Here is a 23,902-nt window from a genome sequence, read left to right as displayed (position 1 = left end):
TAAGCAGAGATTAAAATATCCTTGATGGAGTTATTGCCATCCAGGTATTACAGCGGTGCTCCATTGAGAGGCAGGGGTTTGTCTCAACATAAGCTTTTTGCTGGGGACATGAGTAGCATCCACATGGCTGATCTCCTGTACTATTCAACATTTCCAGAGATGACTGCTCTTCCACCGTCTGAACCTTCTGAAATGCCATCACCCTATGCCAGGGTGAGCATTTCCAGATTGTGCCAGTGAACACAACACAGGTCCGCTCTGCTCAGGAGGCTTCAGTTGCTGTTTGAGACTAGCAGAAATTTCAAACAATATTTCTATTAACAAATAGTTAGATAAGTCATAAGAACCAATTGATTTGAAGGGAAATTTGATAATATTAGGAAAGGTGTCTTAGGTACATATGAAAATGGATACCAATTTATTAAGTATACAGAAGACACTAACACTCATATAAGCCATTAAAATAATTATATTTTCCTCTTATTGTTTCAGTTATGATCGTCTGTAACTTTCTTGTTATTACTCTAATTATAGGTTAATATAATTTCCTCTTTATTAGCACAGTTATGGTCTGTACTTTTAGAAAAATCTTGGAGCAATCTGAGCCAATGAGGGATTACAGCCAGTGGAATAGATAAAAGATAGACGCATTATTGTTATTATTATTTTTTTTGAATGTTCATTTACTCTTAATCCCCTATTGTATTCTTACATAACTCATTACTTTGTCTCATATAGGGATCAGATTCAATAAAGAAAGTAAAGAATGATTAACGTATACACAGCATGTCTTGCATAACATTATTATAGCCCCGGTGTTTAGCTTGTAAGAAAACAGGTAAAACTGGAACATTAAAAAAAAGCTAAAATATTGTGTGAACATGATAAGTTTAATTGAATTACATGCTAGGTTTCACAGATCTCTGAAGAAGATTAATCAATTGCCTATAACTGTGTTTTACATTTTTATGCTTCCATTTTCTTTCCTATAGATACTAATGCTCTACTTATTTAAAATTATGTAAAAATGTGTTTTACACCACCAAGGCTAGTGTGGGTATGTTTGAAGCAAGGAAGTTCAGATTAGTCTGCCTTTCCTCTCCTGACTTCAATCAGGTAAATGGTTTTAAAAAAAAAAAAAAAAAAAAGGTAAATGGTCCAACTCATCCAATGTACAGGTGGAAGAAGAAAGGATCTGGAGATTGCAAGGCTGGCTTTTTCCCCAAGGTAAAGAGCATGCTGTTTTGCAAAGCATGACATTGTTTTACGTGTGATCCTTCATTGACAAAAAAAAATTTTATGTGTTATCTTGTGATAATATATTCAACAGATATCAAATATTTTTGATAGCTATTAAATACATAAAAATAGTTGTCTTTGCAGCCTACTCTCAAAAGCAGAAATGACACCTGTGTGGCTCTGAAAACTAAGGTTGGCTACTGGTAATCGCCTACCAAGAGCAGCATGAAGCTCACTCTGTGATAACCCATCCTCTCAGACTGAAACTCTGTGAATAACTAAGAATTTCAATGCATAAATTAACTCATTTGGGTCTGTTAAGTAGTACTTAAGTGGGGAAGGCTGGAACTCTTCCCGATTCCCAATTATCACCCTTTATTTTAGGCCTCATCGCTACTATGATTTTCCGTCTTTCAGTTTCGGTAACAATGAGATACATATCTCTCGTGAAAAAAGTCATAGAGGTGTCCAACGGTTTAGGTTAAGCCACTGCTGTTTTCAGATTTCAGTTTCATCCAGCACACTGAAAATGTGAATGAAAGTACTGAGGCTTACATTGGGACCTGCTGGGACCTGATGGCGGAGAGTTATAGAGGAAACAAGCTCAGTGTGCCCTTGTCCACTCTTCAATAAATGGTTCACGGCACCTGAATGTGTCACAGCTATGGGTTTTAGTAGAAATAACTTCGGTGTCTGTCATGAGGTAAAACGTCAGATCCACCTGTCACTGCTCTGCGTGGGTCTGGAGTGCATTGGAGAGGAGGTGAGAGAGGTTTCTGCAGCCCGCCTGTTATTGAAGGCAGCCGGGCTGTGCCTTTCCCACAGCTCTGCTCAAGTAGGGGGAAGGAAGCACTGATGCTAGTCGGCATCAGGTCATGTGTTGGATTTACCCTCACTGTGATGCACCAGGGCAAAACACAAAAATATTCCAGTCATTTTTTTGCTTGCTTCCTATAATTCACAGCTGATTTGATCTCTTTGTCTATGTGTTCTGCGAAAGAAATGTAACTTCAGGAAAAACATGACCCTGGAAGAAGCTGTGCTTATTTTGTTACCCCATGGCACAACACACAGAGGCACGCACTGACCTCTTCCATCAGGTCATGTCCGGAGATTATTATGCTCCTGAAAGCCCAGGCACTGCTAAGCAATGTCAGTCCCCTCACAGCAGCAACCTTCTTAGGCCGAGTGCCTTTTTAACAGAAGGCCCCTTCGCTCTGTGGATGTGCAAGCATTGTGTAATCATGAAACCCTCGTTATAAACATCTGTGCATTTTTTTTTTTTTTTTTTTTTCAGGAACATGCCATGATTCGAGAATATTGGGTAATTCATCACAATACCATCTGCTTGAAAAACGGAGTTGTCAGAGCAGGTGGCTTAGGGGTGAAGTACAACAAACGCCCTCAGGTTTTGCTGTATGACTACATAGTAAGTACAGAAAGTCACCAAAAAAATAATATGAGGTTCAATATGATTTGATGTTACATACCTACTTCTTTGTAGGGATACAAATTAAAGTTTTGAGTCCAACAATGTTCTTGAAACACTAATGATGTTCAACTATTATGAAACTTTATTTTACATGAGAGAATTATTCTTCATCAGTAGCCTCCATTAGTTTCTTGCCAGTATATTCTGCTTATGATTATTCTGACCTAAACAGTTTCCTGGTGTATTGACCTGTCTGATAAACTCCTCTCTTCTTCCTCTCACCTTTGCACCAAGGAAATCATACAAGCCTGAAACAGCACTGACTTCTCCCAGTCCCTTCCTACGTATCATGCAATAGCATTTTAACACTGAAAACAATCTGTAAGTGGATTTTCCTTCAGCATGGGTTGCCGCAAGTTGAACAGGAAAGGAAAACCTCGGTGCATGCAGGCAGAACGTGGCACCTCAGGCAGGCACCGTGCACATCGGTTTGGCAGAAGAGGCACTTTACCAGTCACAGGAACATTGCGATTCTCTGTTCATTCTCTCCCTTTTGCCTGAAGGCAGGTTCAGTACAAAATGCACAGAGACAGCCTGCAACCTGAAGGACTTTCTATTTATCAGTCCAGAGATACTGGGAAATTAAAAGATGTGCCCAAGATCATAAGGAAGAGTGAACTGCATCCAGACACACAGAGCATTAAAACATCACCTTTGGTTTGTTTTAAATCCCTGAGTTTTATAGGTTTTCTCTCGAAGTATTACTGAAAATTGAAGTGTTTTTTTTTTTTTTTTTTTTTGATAGCAATCTTGAATAAGAGCAGCATTTCCATCCATTTTTCACAGTAAACAGAGTTCATCCTTTGGGATTCAGAGTCTGCATTTTCTAAAAGTCACAAAGGCAATGATCAGAAGAAGTTCCTGCCAAATACTCCAGGGCTCCTCAGCTGGTGGATGTACCATGGGGAAGGAAAGCCACTTCTGAGCACTCTGCCCAGGAGCTGCCAGTGCCTGTTGTTGGAGCCACCACTGCAGCTGGGAATCTTCTGTGCACAATAATTAATCATAATAAAGGTTGTAGTGAGGATTTGGTCTGAAAGTGGATTCCAAAGGCACAGATGGAGTATTATGGCATTAAGAGCCTGCATTTTTTGCCAAAGCAGCAACTCGCTTGTATGGGGGGAAAAAAAAAAAAAAAAAAAAAAAAAACACCACTCACCAACCTACAGGTAGGCAGGCAGTCACCGCTAAGCAGGTTTTACATGGTTTGCCTTTCAGCATCTCCAGCATTACCTAGCCTGCAGGGACATAGCTTTAATAAAACGTCAGTGCATTTCCCAGGGCCACTGGAGGAGTGATGTACAATGGCTAAGGTTTGCTCAGTGAAGACAGTCAAGTAATTTTAACTTTCATGTTCATGCAAAACATCTTGTCAGCAGCTGATGAAAACTACCTAAGATTTTAAATGTCGCACAAAGAAATGCAGATGCCTGTGGTGCTTCCTTTCTGATTAAGCACACTTGTACTTATATTAAATATGAACTCTCCTCCCCAGTGAAAGGGCATTTACCAGTGTTTAGGATTTAACCATGCGAAAAGTGAAGGGCAATTTGCTAACTCTTGTGCTGCCTTGTCTCTCCTACTCCTTTTATTCTTACCCCCAATTTTTAGTCAGCTATTCTCATTGTTGCCAAAAAAATGTGCAGTGATGTCCTTAAACACAAAGTATGAAAATAGTTTTTCTAATAAACGTTAATTGTAGCAGTAAAATAGCAGAATAAAATAACAGTAAGAAAAACAATCAATAAATCTGTACAAATATTAAGCACTAGGGCACAAACAGGAAAAGCAGCAGAGTCAGAGCACTTTATAGAGAAACCTGGAAGCTATGTCAAGAGAAGATGGGCAATGATGAAATGTTTGTGAGGTAATTGTACCAGAACAGACAGGAAAGAAGATGTATGACCAAAGGGAATGTAAGTGAACTGATCCAGCTCTTTTCTATTTTTCCCAAATCGTTGTCCTTTTAGATCCCACTGTGTCACCATGCAAAAGACTTTGAGGCAAAGCTTAGAATGATGTTTCAGTGATGGGTGCCTAGATTTATGTCATGATAAGCATGGGAAATGGGGATTCAGTCTATGATATCAGATTTGAGCTTCTCCAAAATGGAAGGGGGGAAAAAAAAAAAAGGGAATAAGAAGCCCTGCAGTTTGTATACCACTGGATCCTGGTAACTGGCTGTTTCATTGCTTCCGCTGGTCTGCCCTACTTACTATTGCAGCCGTGATGTGTCTACGGGTACCTCCCTACCCCAATACCTGTGGCCAGACGTGTTCAGCTGGTCCCTGCAAACCAGCCCAGGAAGACCATCTGCTTGGCAAGCAAAAAATGGGACTGTGCACAGCCAGTACATAACAGCCTTCAGAACAGAGCCAGAGTGAATACAAATAAATGTTTGTTTTGGAAGATCAACTAATGAGTCAATAGGATCAATATCCATAAGCAATATCAATATCTATTACATGGGCTGGTGTCTGTTCTGTGGACTAAGAGCTTCTTACCCCTTTAGCAATCCAGGTTAAGCATCTGAAGACAACCCTCCTAAAGAAGTTGGAGGAATTTTCAAGCTCTTCTTTTGGTATCTCTGGCTGTGGGATGAGCTATCAAAGGGCTCTTCAACAAGGACATTATTGTCCATCCAGTATGCTACACTTGAGCCAAAACATGAGCCAGGAGCCCAAGGGCTTATGAATAGTTAAGTGGAGATTTTCCAGCTTAGCCATTTCCACTACGGACGCATATTCAACAGCAGAGGTTACAAAAGCGCCTCCTGTGCCTTGGTGGATAATTATTCAGTAAAGTGACTTAAAGACAGACATATTCCCTCCTCACCTAAAGACTGAGGGAAAACACACTCTCCTAAAGCCATGACATGGTCCATAAAGATGTATCCAACAACCTCAGTTGAACAACACGTGTGAGATTCTCCAAGCATAGTAAAAACCCCCACACCTGCTGGAGATGCTAGTGACACCACAGTGACCACTCAGTCCAGTGACAATAAGCAGCGTTTGACATAACAGGTGCCCAAGGAGCAACTAATTTACTGATTTGTGGCATTTAGAAATCAGTGTTTCCTATGCCTCATTACTGGCATAAAGGTCTTTACTATTGGCCTTTTGGAAGTGCCATTTAATTGTAAATTTATACACAAGAATCCTTTCTCGCAGAAAGCTGTACTGGGTTTTCCCTCCACAGCTGTAGTTTCGACCATGATTGCAGTGGGATATGCCAACACATCAGGTAAGGGCAGTCCAAGTGAAAAAAAGTTTTCAGTCTAAGAAAAGTGGAATCCGGTGGAAGCAGAAAGATGGGATACACACACTGAAAACCACAAAGCAACATTTGTCAGCACATACAGCATGTAGCCATGAGAACGGATGGCAACAGAGTTGTGTGAAATGTTTATGGAAAGCTTCTTCCTGTGCGATGAAAAACAGAGAGGTGTTTGCCTGAGATAGGGTCAGTGAGAAATGAGGTCTGGAGTTTTTGGCAGGAGATGGCATCTCAATAGCAGGCAAAACAAGAGGCAGGCTGAGGGCAGGCAGTGAGGACGAGTCATTTGCACTTGGAGTTCAAGCATGTGCCTGCCAGCTCCGTTGTCCCCACGGTGCCTCAAAGTCGCATGAAACAAGTCTGATCTTGGCTCACCTTAGCTCATTTAGTATCAATCTCTGGCAGGGCATACAGGAGAATGTCAGTAAAAATGGAGCCGTTAATGCATGGATTTTTAGCACTCCATACAATATGCCTGGCATTGCTGCAGCGCTGCTGGTAGGCAGGACGCTGGCACTGTCACCATGCGATGTGCCAGCACCTACCGCAGTTATTAGCATGTCTGACTTTGACAGGATGCCTTAAGAGTTTCTCTTTGGGACAGCTGTTACATTACATCATGTCAGTGCACAGGATAGAGCTATTAATGACTCTTAATGCGATACACTGCATCCTGACAGTCCATGCTATTAGGCGTCCCTGAATCACAGATATTGATATACCAACCCTAACAGCTCTGAAGACGAATGGTGCCAACGTGTGCTACCCACGTCTGCAACAGTGCATAGTAAAAACATTAGGCTAACACTCCAAATGTTTTAGCTCAAAGGAAAATGATGACATTTCAAGCCTGAGACTGACAGATCCAATGAATGTAAAAAGTAATCTGAATTTTACTTTTCAGGTGTCCACTTATCCTCGGGTTAATGACTGAGTGTTACAACCAGCTTTACAAAAATGTAACAAAAATATTGCAGCTCATTTTCTTGGCAGACTGTTTGCATCACTTTAGTTTAGGAAGCAAACCCTTTTACAATAATCACAGACATGTAAATCAGCCAAAAATTGTGTTTACTTTGTTGCTCTCCAAATTTAAGCTGACCTAAGTGATTCGATACAAAATTTGTAGGAATAAGAACAGAATTTGGTGGACACATATTGCAACACGCTGGATTTGTATTACAGAATTGTTACGCCTATGAGGGTGATGATTCACCCTCTAAATGTACTGTAAATGCTGATACAGCATTCAGTTTGGTGGCACGACTGGCACTGTGAAACTAATACTAATAAAAGTTCCCTTCATTTAACATGGAAAAAAAAGAGAGCTTTCTCATAGCCAAGCATGAATACTGGGTACATGCTGATTCTCTGAGTGGGCGTTTGATCCTCAATTGTCAAGACTGGCAGATGTCCCCAAGCCATAAATTAAGTTGTTGCTGACAAATTCCTTTCAGTAAAATGAAAATATGGGGTCGTACTGGCCAATAGCACGGGAAGCGGAGTGGAGAGACTGATCCCACCAGCACTGGTGTGGCTGTGCTGCCCCAGCCACCAGGGCCTGCTGGAGAGGCGTCAGGGCAAAATGGCTGACTTGAGGCTCTCCGTCCAGAAATGAACCCCGCCACCTACCGCGTGAGCCGAGCAACAAGCAAAGTATGTGGCAGTGCCTGAAGTGATGGGTTATTATTAGCAGGTGATGAAAAGGAAACATATATATGTGAGAAATAAACTTGTTTTTGCAATAGAAGGTGGTTTTGCACTCAGGGTGCCAGAAGGAGCTGTGCTTCAGTACCAACCTCTTCTGAAGCAGCTCAAACCCCTTCATATGCTGCCAATATCTCCTTTTCCACTGGAGTACAGTGGGGGGTCTTGAATCCTCTGCCTCCCTGACTCCAGCTATCACACTAAAATAAATGCAACTTAAGCGTGAGCTTAAACAAAAGTTCAAATGCAGTAACTGTATGACCAAGTGACCTAACGCACTTCACTGCAAGTCATACTTCAGCCACATTCAGACTAAAGATCAAGAGAGAAACCGGAACATTTATTTGTGGTGACCATCATGTAGGAATCTTTACTGCATTAAAAAAAAAAAAAAAAATGCTACTTCTTGGTTCAAAGCACTTCAGTCTTTCAGTGCCTTGGTAAGCCGCTCTCAAGATATATTTTCTCTCAGATCCAAAGCCATACAGGCTAGAATCAAGGGATTTTTCTATCAAGGTAAGCAGAGCTGAGGAGCCTGAAGAAGAAACTACACTCAGGACCAGCCCCAACATTGGACTGGCACTGCTCTTCTAGCTACAGCCATTTGCTTTTGAACCACTTAGTAAGATCTGTAAATGAACTGAAAATTAACTGTAGCTTTCAGGAATTTTGTTCAGCAACTACAACAGTGCCAGCTGCATTCCTAGTAATAGCATAGTCAATTCCTCAAAAATCAAGCAAAATAGCAAATGCAATTAATTTTATTGGCACCATTCCATTTCACTGTCACATCAGAAGGTACACTCTGACCAACGTCACATACCCCAAAGACACAGAAGAAAGAGAGTAAATATTATTATTGGTGTTTGAATATTCAGTTTATGTTAATGTATTATTTATTTTGTTTGGCTTTATTGTAATAGAAAAAGCCAGCAAGACAAAATTTTATTTTTCCTGCACACATTTTTTTTTTTTGCCTATTTTTTTCTTTAAATTTTGCATAGTGAACATTGCAAACTTTTCCTTTTTAGTTATCTGCCTCTGGCTATTATCTTGGAACAAAAATTAAGACACATTCAGCACAAACCACATGTACTAGCTGGCCACGACTGTGCCTCGAGGTTTCACAATCATAGATGTTGGAAAGGAAGAGACCTATTAATTTATCTTTTTGCATATACCCTTGCAGTCTCATCTTTTCTATTTATTCTGAAAACCTCAGGTAAAGCAGTATCTTACATACGAATTAATGAGAAACAGCTTCAGTTCTGTACAGGCAATGAGTTGGCTTAAGGGGAAAGGAAAGTCCTGCATTTTCCTGTGTAGATACCTGATCCAATGCATTGGAATAACCATAAACCACCAGGCTGTGCTGTTGCCCTTAAGCAGTATGCATCACCCACAGAGCTACGCTGCCGCGTTCAATAGCTGTTATTTGACTGGGAAGACCCTCAAATCCTAGAAAACCAGAAACAAAACAAGCCTCTCAGACTCATTTTCCTCTTGATTTTACAGCTCAGTATATTTCATAGGACTTTGGCTCTCTATGTAAACCACTGGCAGCGTTTTCTGGCCATGAAATTCAGGTATGAAAATAAATAACCCATATGCACAGGCTTAGCATGCAAACACTGCAAAGCTGATCTGTGAATTGATGATACACTCAGTGCAGTTTCCAACAAACCATTCCTTAATGTTTGTCACTGCAGATTACTTTCACTACTGCGTTCCCCCCCCCACACACACAAGCTGTTTCGGTTTTTCAAAGTTACATGTTATTTCAAAAACCACAAGTGTACTGAGGACACGGCTTGGGTGACACCTTAAACAGGCAGAGGCTGGCCAAGATGCTGACCATCAGATCTGTTTCCAGTGGTAGCAGCATTGCAGTTTGCATTAGGCTAATCATTTGAATGCTGGATTAGCCCATATTTTTTTTTGGACTATTTTTCAGATTACCCTCCCTGATATTTTATACTTGAGCTATTTCTTTTCCTGCTAACTTATAAACAGATTTAATTCTTTCAGTCTCTTATAGATGCTATTCCCAGAACCTTCCCTCAGGTTCCCCACCACCCAATTTATTATTTTGTTTCTATAGGACTGATCAGCCCTGACAACAGTGTGATTCAAATTATTTTTCCACTCTGTGTGACTAAAGAAATGTTAACTGGAGAGAAGTTATAACATCTTTCATTCAATAAGAGAAATTTTACATATAAAGAATGTGTATAGCCATGCTGAGTCTGTCCAAAGGTAAAACATCTGTTGTGGTTTAACCCGAAATGCCAGAGAAGTCTGGAAAATCAAAGTAGAACAGAGTAGATGTAATGATGCTTGTAAAACTTCCCAGCCAGCAAAAAAAATGAGTCTCAGCGAGAGTTGATGTGTTTGTATCTTATTTCCACTATTTTCTTCATTGAAATTGTCCAAGCACTTTCTGAAGACTTGTAAACATCTAGCATCTAGAACATCTGGCAACAAGATCACAGAATCATAGAATGGTCTGCGTAGGAAGGGACCTTAAAGATTGTCTAATTCCAAGCCCCCTGACACGGGCAACCTTCCACTAGACCAGGTTGCTCAAAGATCAATAGCGTAAGGACATGAGTCATGAAAAACTGCACCTATTGGTTTACACCTGAACCCACCACCTGCTAATTTTACCCATGAAAATATAAAGAAAACTTGGCTAAGGTTCAAGGTTGGATCCTGATACTTTCCTCTAATAAAACTAGACAATTAGGTGAGATCAGTTTTGGGAGTTTGTGACACAAAAGACAAGAACATCCCACATGGATTTCTGTGGAAATACAATTAATTTCATACTTCTAAAACTAATATAAGAAGCAGCATAACTCTTGATCATCAGAAGGAGACGATAACTCCTATGTTTTCTACATAACAACAAAATCCAGGAACCCAAGTCTTTAAACCTGGACAAAATAACTGAGAGTCACACTAGGAGATGATTTAGTTTAATTTTCTATTCCACCTCCCTAAGCATTTGCCTGTGTGTTGTCTTAACATTCCCAAATCTTTTATGATAATTCCCCAGCTACACTTCAACTTTTTGCTTGCTGCTGGAGAAGTTTTTCCATGCTGTCTGCTTTCCTCCTTGAGGGATGCAGCAGACAGTGCCTTCCGTCTTCCCACAGAGTACTCAGAGAAAAACATCTTTAGGTCAGATTAAAAAGAAGAGGGAAAAATACACCTCTTCTTTCATTGTGGGAATACGCTGGAGCACAATTCATTCTAACACAAGACACGAGAAATGTAACTCAGTTATTCAGCTCCCATCAGGGTGCTGGCAATGCCTTGATTTGTGGATCACATGTGAGTTGCAGATGACATGCCACAAGGTTGATTTCTCTCCCAAAATAGTCTCCCAAAGAATACAAACAGATTCTTAGCTACTGTAAAGCACAATAGCAATGCTGTAGACTTCTATCTAGTTCGTTTAAATGTGAATCTGTCCATTCAGATATGAGGTAACTATATGTTGAGGGTTTTCAGATTTTCCACTGTCTAACTTCTTATCTGAGAAGCAACTACTGCTATGTGAAGCCCGGTATCTTAGACTGAGTGATAGATGTGAATATAAAACTACAGGATATTTAAAAAATAAAGAAATAGGTAAAAATCCCCCATGTTTTGAAAGGTTAAAAATCTTTCCCTACAAATCTGTTCAGTGCCAGCAAAAAGTTAATAGAGAATAAAAGAAGACCTGAGGAGACCATTCAGTTGTAGTTTTAGAAGGCTTATGACACAATCCATCACCAAAGCCCATTATGGAAATTTGATAGCTACAGGGTAAAAGGTAACTTTCTGCCATGGATTAAAAACTGTTCATGAGATAGGGAAAACAAAGGAGAAGAAAAAATAGCTAATTCTTGACATACAGAGAGGTTAATAAGGGAGTGCCCCAAGGCTTGCTGCTGGGACTGGCTTTTGTCACTTTAAATCCCAAGCATAATGTAAAAAGTGGTACCAGCTTACTCAGCAATTTTATGTGCTTCTCTATTGCAATGAATACTTGTACTTGCTTGTTTTAGATCATGCTCATGAGTCTGTATGCCTTAACTGGTAATAGCACCCACAAGACTATCAGGGCACGCAAAGAGGAAGCTTAATCTCGATGTGGTTACACTTCAGTAGAAATGTCCCAAGGGAAGAATCTGTGTTACTTGTGATTGCTCATAAATCAGAACAAAGACAATTTTCTTTCAAATCATTCAGTGAGTCTGAAGCTCTGCAAAGCAGATAAAATATTTTTTCCCCTTCTACACTGAAAAAAAAAAAAAGTGGGGTCCATGCTGCTGCTGTGGAAGAATTTGCTAGTGCATCTGAATGAATGGTATTCAGCATCAAAAAGCTTATTTAAATACCAGGTCAACCCTGCCTTAAAGGTTTAAGTCGTACCATGGATTTAGGCAGACTTTCAACATGGAAGTAAATGGCATAAAACTCATTTTTCCAGTAAATATAGACAACTAGGAAAAAATGGTAGTTGAAGATTCATGCAGGTGAACATTTATTAATCTATCAGTACAGATATTAATGGATACAGTGACGGTTGTTTAATTCTCAAAACAAAAGTCTAAACAACAACTCAGTGTCTGCTTATTCTTTAAAAGCAGCCCAAAATGGCTAATGTGTTGCAGATTACTAGTAGCAAAAGGATAAACCCAATAAAAAAGTTTTCTGTTGTTTCACATGCCCTTGATCTTGAATTGAGTTTCAACCACACCACAGAAAACATAGAAAACATTCAGAAGAAACAAACCAGAAATGCCTTCTAGGCAACAAGAGCTTTAAAAAGTGTTAAAACAGTTCTACACCCGATTTTGCTCCTTTTTGACCAGCAAAACCAGCACAAGTCTTTCAACTGTGCAGCATCTAAAAAGGCTGAAAAATTTCTATGGTCACACTGATTTAGAGAAATCTGGCTCAATTATCCAATGCACATATATCAAGATAAAAATACTAACTACAATGAATACTCATGATTCAGAACATGAATTGATTAACAGTTCAGCCAAAAAGTTGGCTTTGTGGTATATTTCATGTTAAGGCATCATGGCAGGGGGAATTGGCAGAAAGCAAAGTCGAACACTTCATTCCCATTGTCAGCTGATGAAGCAATGATCTCAGAAAATCAGTTCCCTTATGCCAATGCATATTGATGAATGTGAATATGTAACGTTTTCATGTGCATTACAAATAATGTTGCCTACCGTAGGCCACCTAAAATATCTAATTTTTCTAAAAATGTTATTGGAAGGCTTCCCATCACACACAGTACATTTACCCTTTTCAGAATAATGTAGAGCTGAAGTCAATAATTGTATTTTATTTCAAGTTGTGTGTAGCACATGCAAAACATTTGCCTTCTATTCACAATGTGAGATTAGCAGTTGTGAGTCCTGAGGGTCCCTGCAGGGGGACAGATGGATATCAACAGTTGATTTCCAACTAGAAAGGAATTCAGATTCTACCCATGATCTTTATTGGTATTGATGGGGACATCTACAAAAATTAAATATATACATGTTGACAATTTTTTCTATTTTTTTGTATTCTTCAGCATCTCCTTTTCTCTCACTCTCAAATACATTGATGAAGGTAAGGCTGAGGATACTGCTTTAGTTTGTTAGAAATTTAGTTTCTCTATTGCCTTTAGTGTTATTTAGCTGTTAAGAACACTTTAATTAAACTTCAAGGCCTACTAACTGTAATAATCTCAAAAGCATGTATTTGCTGGAGCAAGCTGATAGCTTTTGCTCATTTTTTTTCCCCTTCTGAAAATGGTTTTTAGCAAAAATCAACGTTATTTTCCACAGCAAAATTTCTCAAGACTTCCCGTCCATCATGTCCAGACCTCTACAGTTATAAGAAATCATTATATATTATTTCACTCATTGTATGATTAAATATAATCTTGTAGTTTCTTGCCCACTCTGCTCCTAACATTTGACAATATCAGTCACTAGATTAGAAATTACTCTCATTTCCAGACTAAATGTATATGCAACTATTTTTATTGAGTGTTACCATTTTTCTCTTATGAAAATATTTCTTTTTCTCCTCCTGGATATTTATTTGCTGTAAATTTATAAGAAGGAGACACCTGCATCATCTGCATCATTTTTCTAAGATGAGCCAACCTGTTTCAGCCTACCACGTTTGGGGGGGGATAGGAAAGAATTTACTTTCTCCTCACCACCCCAATAAGCCTTGTCCATTCTGACCTTACTGGAAAGCATCATTATTGACACAGAGAAATCAGAAAGATATGCATCATTATTGGAAAGTACATCAATATCTTATATTTCATGCCTTATTTCTGTACTATTCCACTGAATCTATCCTAAATTAACAAGAGCTGTTGAATGTTACTGTTTGTCCTCGAGTACGTGACTTTGTTTGATTTGACATTACAAAACAAAATAAGCTTGTATGATAGTTTGAGATGAACACAGGTGCAGAGATACTGGCAAATTCTCCAAGATACAATTTTGATTTCTGACTGCTCTACCACATTTCCTTGGCTGCTCTGAACTTGCACAGGGCTCAGTTTCGCAGGTCTTGAAGTCATAAACAACAGTAAGTTGTGTGCTGCTGTATTATTACATTCTTATTTGAAAAAGAAAGCAAATCCATAGTGGTTTTGGCATTGTAGAGTAACATACTTAGTTGAAAATAAAATCTATACTTTTTCTTCACCATTGTAAAATTTCATCTTGTTTCTTTGAAACCAGGCTGATAGAGAGCAGCCCATCAAAAGCAGTGGAGCCAAGATGTTAAAAACAAACACGAAATCAAATAGCACCCCACCCCCAACTTTTTGAAAAGTTATTATTCTATGTGGAAATGCAGAGCCATTGCACTGTTTAGAGTCACTCCTCCAGCCTTCCTTGCTTGGTTTACAGGGCCCCCAGTGACCGTTCCTCCCTCCAGGCTCAGCAGCCCCATTTTGCAGCTGTTTTGGCACTCTGGTAAGAGAAATGAGGGAAGAGCATTTCTTGCATGGGAGAAACTCAGGGAACGAGAACAAAGAAGCAAAGGATACGAAAGCAGGATAGGTGCTGCCAAATAGGGCTTCAGTGACCTGGAGTGGGCCAGGAGCATCAAGACCTAATTTGTGTATTATTTGTGTAACAGCACCATCACCAGACAGTCTGCTAACGTGCCATCTTTGCATGGAAAGGAGGCAGGAGGGATTGGTACCCAGCCTCTCTTGTCTCAACCTTCTGCCTGATTTCCATCTCACAGCAGCGCTGCTGTATCCCTTCTGCCTGGTAGGAAGCAAACTGCTTTGGCTCAGGGCAGGAAACAGCAGCACTCCCCATAACACACACCCCCCTCAGCAGAAACAGTCTCAGATTTTTTTTTTTATTATTATTTTTTTCTCCTGTGCAGAAAGCTGCTTTGTATAATTCCACAATGACTGAAAGGATTTTCAGGGGAAAATACATTCAAATTAAAGTCAGTCACTTTAAAAACATTGAAAGAAAATTGCAATCAAACTTCTGCCAGAGAAAAACAGGCAAAGAGAAGGAAGAAAAGCCTTTCTAAGAGTTTTACAGCTGGGAAAACCTAGAAACATAGTTTTTCAGAATCCACAGAGATGCTGATTTGCTGCTTGTTCTCACTAAAACAAGTATGCTGGCTTAAAAAAAATACCTGTTGTGGTACAAGTGCAGAGATATTTATGCAAAGATTTAAAAGATGAAGAGCCCAGGGAACCTGAAGCTGTCTGACAGACCAGCCTGATATATCTGGGATCTAACTGCTGGCTGACCAGGAGCAAATGTATAAACTGAGATTAATCCCAGAAGGAAGAAAGCAAAGATTTAGCTAACCACTGCTGCAGGATCATGTGTGTTAATCAGACTCATTACCTACAGCACTGACCTCAGCACTACATTAATTGGTGATTAATTTCACCCCTGCTACAGCTAAGTCTGAGCCCATCGTGTGCTTTTTGAAGGAGAATGGATGGACTTGGGGTCAGCTGGGAGAAAAGGGAGGGGAGAAGGGAAAAATCGAGAAGAAAGAAACTCCTGTGTGGTGAAGGAGGAATAGCCATTCCATGGTACTTCACTTCAAGCAGTGAAATGTCAGATGCATTGCATTAATTGCTGTAAATTTTAACTGTGAGAACTCCAGGATATCGGCAGTGTTTTGATGAGCTGTGGGTGAGGATGAGCTCCAAGCAGCCTCCTCTCACAGGAGGTCTTCCCCAGCCTGGCAGAGAGGGGCAGCACCTTGCAAAGCCACCGTCAACTAATGGAGAGCTTTAAGGTCTGAGGTTTGCTATCTCATGGCATGACTGCAGAGCAAAGAAAACTAAGTCTGAAGCCTTATTATACATCTCACCCTTATTGCCAACACTTATATGCCAATGGAGTAGCAGGAAATCAGCTGAGAAGTGTTTGCTCTATTTCTTCTGTTGCACAAAGGCTGTCTGACAGCATTATCAGCTAGAGAGAAATAGCTGCACACTGCAGTGTAAGTGCATTTATTATGGCTGGATTTTTGATGATTGGAAAATTCCTGGTGGGAGCTAAGAGAAGCAAGCATCTGACATTTAAAACATTTTAATTCCACCTTGATGTCCTGCTAACACTTTAAAGAGAAAAGAGTACATGCAGTTTCGTTCCACATTGATGCATAATGTTCCTCTGATTTGGTTTACTCAGCCTAATGCCAATTCTCACTCCAATATTCCTGTGTAATTTTAAGGTTGATGTTTATTTTTTTAAACCATAACAGATTTAGGAGTTGTCTTTTCTTCTGCAGCACTGTTAAGTCCTAGACCAGACCCATTTAAATTGGGGTGACCCCACATAAACTGGGTACAAACTACCTCAGAACTCCTTTTCATGTGCCTGTATGCATTGTAGAGTCACTCTGTGTCCTCACAGTGTGAGACAGAATTATCTATATACCCTTTTTTGGTTGTCCAAAAACAGATGTATTCAGAAATATTACAGTGCTACTCTAGTAAGGTAAAATCGTGCAATTAACTGGCTCTTTGTTTTCCTAGAGCACGCTTTGCATTTCCAACACCGAAGAATACCTGGTAAGGACCAACAACATGACATTTTTAGCCATTAGTAATTACTTAATTGCTCCTGCAGCAGAGGGCCCCCAGCTTCCAACTTAATATCTTTTATCCATCATCTTTGCACAGCTCAAAGCACAGGACCAGGTGTGTCCAGGCCTGGTCTGGTGCCAGAGGCTGCCCTGGCAGGATCAGCAGTGAGCTCCTAGGCTGTGGGGGAAACAGGCCCAGGCCCAGGCCTGGCTGGCATCACTCCCCTCGTCTGCCCCCTACAACATCACACCCATGATGTTCTCACAAATTAACAAAGAAATAGGTGTGGGGGGGAGCAGCACATGCTTACTCACTCTGATCTCCCTGTCTGATCGAATCAGAACTTCCACCTCCACAGCTTTAAACACTTTTACTTGAAAACAAAGCAGAAAAGACAAACCTGAGAGCTGATTTTCCGTCTCACTGCTTCTTTCCTTCAGCAGAAGAGCATTCTCAGACCAATCAAGGACTGCCAAGTAGCCAAGCTCCTTATATCTGCGACTGCCCTGCTGTCAGATAAGCAGCAAGTTTAAGGAGCCAGGAGTGTTACGTGACTCAGAGGATATGCTGCTTCTTATATGTAAATAATTTACCTAAATAATGACACATTGCCAAACAACTGAAGGAAACACATGTATTTCTGCGCAGCTTTGATCACGCGTCTGTGCCTTCCCTGCTTTGCCGAGACCTTTACCTGTAACAGTGTACTTTTATAGCTGCTGATATGAAGGCAGTTTTTTGCTCGTTTTAAACTTCTTTCCAAGAACTGGAATGAGGACATGGAGATCTATTCTTTTTTTTTTTTTTCCTTTAAGCACTTCACAGTTTTAATTCAGAGGGTTGATTTGTCATCTGAGCAGAATATGATAGATTCCACCTTGCTTTAATTAGAAATTTAGAAGTATTAAAATCTAACATAACATTGGGTTAGTCGTCAAACTCATTTATTCATTTTTCATATTTGGTCTTCCATGTCTGTATGAATGTGGGATGTCAATTCAGTACCCGGGACTGAGAAATGAGTCTGTCTGCTAGTGCCCAGGTCAACTGCTGTGGCATTGAACTACGTTCTATTCCGTGTTGTATTTTCTGATGAAAATATATATATATATATATAATAATCTTTTTTAAAAAATCATATTTTCTGTATTTTTATTGAATCAAAAATCAAATCTTACTCTAAAAATAAATATCTGAAAAACAATTCAAGTTGAAGGGTTTCTACTGTTCGGCTTTTGCCAGTCTGCAATGCTGTAAATCTCATGTTGTCACTAGATTGTGTCTTCTGTCCTGTCTGTATTTGCCACATGCTTTATAAACTCCTAAGCCTGAGCCTGTTAACGCCCTGAGTTTTGACCATCTAAAGCAACACCAAGGACTTAACCTGGAGATAGTGTCTGACTCACTCCAGACGCTCACATGATCATTCCCAGACTGCTATGATGCTTTGGAATCAATTAAGTAAAACATAAACATCATTCATACCATGGTAAATTATAAAAGTGTGTTCGCAGCAGAAGTAGGCACAGCCACACCAGCACTGTTAGCTAACCTGGTTAATGATTAACAAATAGCACAAGGAATATTGGTGGTGACTCAGACTGCAAGACTTCTCAGGAAGAGGAATGCTGAGATGCATGTGGATCTTCCAGCTCTTACCAGGATGTTTTCCAGTTTTAGAGCTATGCTGCTAGGTCTTCCTTGCTGTACTTTGTTCTAGAACCTTCGTGCTGCTCGGACGGGTCTCCTCCCTATTGCAAGCTCGTTCCTTGCTGTAGCCAACAGAGCTGCTGACCTGAGTCCTCCACGTAGTGTTTCCCTGCTCAAGATCTGACTATACTCAGTCAGATATTTGCTGCTCAAGAATGATTCTGTTCTGTGCCAGCAGATTTAGTCAGGATTTTTTATTTAAAGGTGTTTAAATTTAGGATGTGAAAATAACAGATGCATTTTTAGCTTTCTGTAATACCATGCTTAAAAATAGCTAGGGGACACCAAAAGAGCCTGTGATGAGCAGAGTCCTGGGAGAAGCTGAGTGCAGCAGGCATGTGATTGATAATCAAAGAGGTGAGCACGTTCTGCAAGGAAAGCTGGCACAGGGAAATGGTTTTTAGGATGGCAAACTCATGAGGAAACCAGGCAGAGTGTTTTTGAATTGGGATTTCTGTATATTTCTACAGTATTTAAGAAAACATGGCTTGGTTTATACAAATAAACATCATTGCACCAAATACATGCTTCACTAATGCCAACTGTGTGTTACTTTATTGAACTGGACTGCTGGATTTTCTTATTCTGATTATTACTTTGTGAAAAACATTCACTGAGACAATGATATTTCACATACGGATATTAGGTTTATTTTTCTATATACATTAAGCTAGTTCTGCCTTTCAGTATTATAACTTGGAAATATAATCTTCTTACACTTCGTAAAACTTCACTGGTAGTTTTGATCCTTGATCTGTTTATATGGTAATTATCAGCTAACTTAATTCTTTTGTCAACTAACTTAACTCTTTAAGTAATTTAAACAAACTTCAGGTTACATTTTTTTTACATTGGATTTTTCTGGTATGATAAAATGAAGCATATTACAAGTCGAGGTTGTTTTTGTTCAACCAAAACAACCACGTTAATTCTAAATTCACTGTAAACAAGAAACAGAATAAATGTTTTCCAAGTAGAAAAACAAATCTGGCAAGGAATAAAACATGATCATTCTTTTAAATGCATAATACAAGTGTGCAGAAACACAGAATTTCAGTTTTGAAGAATGTCAGAATATTTCACAGTTTGTGGTGGTGTTTTTTTTCCATGCATTTTGAGCTGATTCTTAATCTTAACCAGCCTTAGTCATTAATCTGTTTAATTTCAGGTATTTATAAACTGTCCACATATCCAAGCCTGAATTTTTTGATTCTGATCTGAACTGGGACTGATCTGAATGTGTTGGTTTTGTAGGTTTGTTTGTTTGTTTTAGACAGGCACTACAGTCACTGACTGAATTTACCTGAGGATAAACTACAAGCACTTAAATAATCTGACTTGCATAATAGTGTGGTTCCACTGATGTCATTGATACTATCATAGTTTATATATGGATCAGAAGATTTATTGGTTTTAATAACTTGCCAGCAGGTGATTTTTCACATCAGTACTTCCTTGACTTCAAGTTAATGAAAGTAATCTCTTGAACTGTGTTTGGATAAACCACATAGATTTAGTTTCTTAAATTTTTCCCTAGAAAATAGGTTTTCCAGACCTCTTAATATCATTTTTCTGATCATTTCCAATATAAGTTTGGAATTTGGACTGAAGAATTAAACAGACTATTCCAATAACTGTCTCAGCACTACTACACGGACAAATACCACTGCTTCCCTATTTTCTGTTGTGCACTTATGCATCCAGGTGTTGTACTAGGGCTTTATATTCAGCTTATCTCTGATCCTTGCTTCTTGCAGTGCAGGACAATTTGATTTTCTAGGCTTAGATACATAAATTTGTCAATGATTGTTTATAGTAAAAATATATAAAATGTTTTTTTATATTAAAATTTTATTTATGCTTACCCCTGGCAAGCTTTCACCACATTGTTTCCACTTTTTTTTTTTTTTTTAATCCCCTATTACTTTTACAATATTTTCTTAAACTTTGGTAATGATATCATTAAATTAAGACAGGTTCCTGTCCGAACTGACTAGAAGCCAGTTTTCAGTGTGTTTTGTTGTAAACTGTGGTAGTGTGTAAAATCTACAAATTGTGCATTAATGTTTCCTAAGACTATTGAGAATGAACACCAGTGTGAGTAAAAGAGTTTATACATTAACAAATGCTGAGATAGATATAGTATATATCCTCCATTGCTGTAGATTGTCATACTGAACTTGAAATGATTGAATTTATGATCATTTATACCAAAAAAGAATTTGCATTTCCTAAGTTTATAACTATGTATCTATATTTTAATTTGCCTCTTTAAGAATGAAAGAAAAAAAAAATCCTTATTTGTCATCAAAACTTTTTCTTTGCTTCCTACTTTTGGTATAGAACTGGGAACTAAAATACAGAGATTGGGGAAATGGCCGAAACTGCTGAGTATAAACAGCTACCTGCCCTATCATGAACTGTGGAATTTCCATACCCCCATAAATCCCAGTTCTTTACATTTTCTTTGTTTAATGTTTTTACATTGCAATTTTTTGCAAAGTGAATTAGTGGACATATCCAAAGAACTGCATTGATTAATCAAATTACTTTATCAAATTTAGAAACTAAAAGCTAAGAAAGGGATTTGACCAGAGAAGATAAATTCCTGAGAACAAATCTTACACCACATCCATACCTATGGCTGGTATTTCTGTCAGAAGACAGAGTAACCTAAGACAAATCATGGTAAAAAATTCTTCAGCTAACAGATCTGTGGGATACTGGTAAAAATATTCCCATTTCCTACCTTGCTAACCTCTACATAAGGGAAAAAAAGCTCAAAGATATTGACACGAGTACTAGATTTGATAAAAGACTATAATCTTAATCAGAGAGTGGTAAAAGTAGAGAGAAGATTACATGATCAAAAGGTACAAAGAGTATTTATTCCTTTTTAAGAGCAATTTATCCTTTGCTATTTCTGCTTCTCCTGATGTAGGCTTTAACACATGAAACTTGCACAGGAATTGTCTGGAAGATACTAGTCTTTTTAAGTCAAATATTTCACAGAATTGTAAGGAATAAAAAAGAAAAATTACTTCCTGCATTTCAGTGGCTGGCATTCAATCTGATTTTTAAGAGTCCTAAACCACACGACTTCCATCTCTTCTATTATTCAACAGTTTAATATGCTGCATTTCCTGATATTTACATCAGATGTCTTTCATTCTGTGTAATGTATTTCTCTTACTTGTTAAAATTGTACTTCCATATAATGAAGTGAATAATTACCTCTTTTCCCATCTCATACCCTCAGACACTTGAAGTTGTTATTGTGTTCCACTTACTCCTTACTAGCCTAAGCCATAACCACTTCTCTTAATTTTTCTTCCTCCCTCAGTTCTCACCAAAATAAATAAATAAATACATAATTTCTTCAGTATCTTCTCTGATTTCCATACAATTGATCATCTTTCTAAGAGTGCATTTCTCATAGTTGCATGCAAGGTCCATGACAAGTTTGCAGGAAATCCCTGCTTTGCAATTGCCAAAATCCTTTGAAATCAATGGCCAGACTTCCATTGGCTACAAAGGGCATTGGATCCTGGAGTTACCTTTATATTTTTTATAGTTCTCGTGACATTTACCATCTCTCTTCTTGTCCATTACTACAGCTTCTTTTTCTATACTTCTTATTTTAATGATTTGTCTTCCAATTTGCCATATTTTTTGTTTTCTTATTTTTATTTTTTTTTAATAAAAACATTTTATTCTATGGCTGAATCTCTTTCTGGCCAAGTTTCATCCATGTTTCTAATCAGTTCCTTTTTATTTCACAAAGTAACGCATGCCTTGTTGACATTTTAAATCCTCTAGAATGAGCATAATTTCTGCATTTCATTAAGATCCTATTTACACTTGTTTCTAGATCACTAATGAAGATATAACTAAACCTGGAGTAACAATCAGTATGTGTTACCCCACTGGACATGTCCAACCATCTTGTTACATAGCTGTTTATTGTAACTTTTTTTGTCTTTTACCTAATATTCAATCCACACAAAATTGTCTCTAGCCAAGCTGACTCGAATTAATTTTTCAATTAAGATTTCATGAGACAGCATCAAATGCTTTACTAAAATCCAAATATCTGTCAACTCCTACACTATTTGTTTTCCTCCTCCTGTTTAAAGCTTGTTCCTTCCACTTCTGCATGCAAGGATACCAAAAGCTGTTCTATATGCAGAGTGCATTAATATTGGGGTTTTTTGTTTTGTTTTGCATTTAAATCTAAACAAGCAAAATAAGTGAACACTGCAGGGTACTTGCCAACAGGTAGACTTGAATTGCCTGTTTGTCTAGCACCATTTGGTTCAGGGCTTGCAGCTCTTTGCAGGGTGCCTCCACTGTATGCTGAAGAAACTATGACATTATTCTAACAAAATCACTTTGATTTACACAGCTTGAAAAAATCTTCTGTCTGCTCCTTAACATCATACAAAAAGCAGCAGATGAATTTGGTGTAGTATTTGCTTTCACTGATTTTATGCCATTGAGGGAAGTTCAACTACAGCCATCTCATGAATGTGGAATATCCAAGCCCATAAATACAAGCTTCTACAGGCTTCTTAAGCATGGGATGCTGTTTCCCAAGGGTTTAAGGATTTGAATTTCACCAGTCTCATTCCTGTACATTAATCCTGTGGTATTTCTGTTGCTTTCAGAAGGACTAATCCTGCAGTGAAGATTTGCTTTTTCTTAATTAAAAAATGTATAACCTGGACAGTTTAAAGCTAATCTGTTTCTCTCATGGAGAAGAGGTAAGGAAAAGACAGTAGCCCATTGTAGTGTCATTATATTTGCATATTATTTAAAATCTAGTTAATTCCTCTCATTCATTGAGAACAGTAACGAAAGTGATTGCTCTTGGTTATATTAACTCAGCATATCCTATATCTGTGCTCATTAAAAAGAAGGTGAAGGTCTTGTGTAATGAAAGAGATGGTAGCTTCCTATGAACCAGAACATATCAGTCATGTCTAAACCACCAGTATCTTCAGCCTTTAGAATGGATTTCAAATGAATTCACAGAGTTTATAATTATAAGGTGTTTCTTCATTCATTCTAGAAGAATATTACCGGGAAGATGCTTTATATTCAAACTTCTGTTAATTTAAGGGAACCAACAGGCAAGGTTTTGAAGAATTAAAATGCATTCTTCCATGAGAAAAATAAAGAACGACAATGAATGCCTGCTTATGCTGCAGCCAGAAATTTAGATTAATTGGTGAAGGGTTGTGTGTTTCTTTTAAAAAATCATATCTGAATCTATGAAAGATTTAAGGAGGCCTTTGAATAATGAAGAAAAACACTGAAATTAAAGAAACCCGATGGCTTTTATTTTATTGCAAGTATATTTTAAGACTTGA

At 38.5% G+C, this 23,902-nt stretch overlaps 1 protein-coding gene across 1 annotated transcript in view; it reads right to left on the bottom strand.

Moving 5' to 3' along the window:
• The window catches only part of BCHE (butyrylcholinesterase), a 54,817-nt gene extending 37,478 nt beyond the window's left edge, over positions 1-17,339 (bottom strand). The window contains exon 1 of the mRNA XM_048059510.2: positions 17,221-17,339. The gene's annotated coding sequence lies outside the window, so the exon portion shown is untranslated. The remainder of the gene's footprint in view (positions 1-17,220) is intronic.
• Positions 17,340-23,902: the final 6,563 nt, after the last annotated feature.

This window comes from Anser cygnoides, chromosome 9 (assembly GCF_040182565.1).
Source record: "Anser cygnoides isolate HZ-2024a breed goose chromosome 9, Taihu_goose_T2T_genome, whole genome shotgun sequence".
NCBI lineage: Eukaryota > Metazoa > Chordata > Aves > Anseriformes > Anatidae > Anser > Anser cygnoides.
This window is presented reverse-complemented; position numbering and strand designations above follow the sequence as displayed.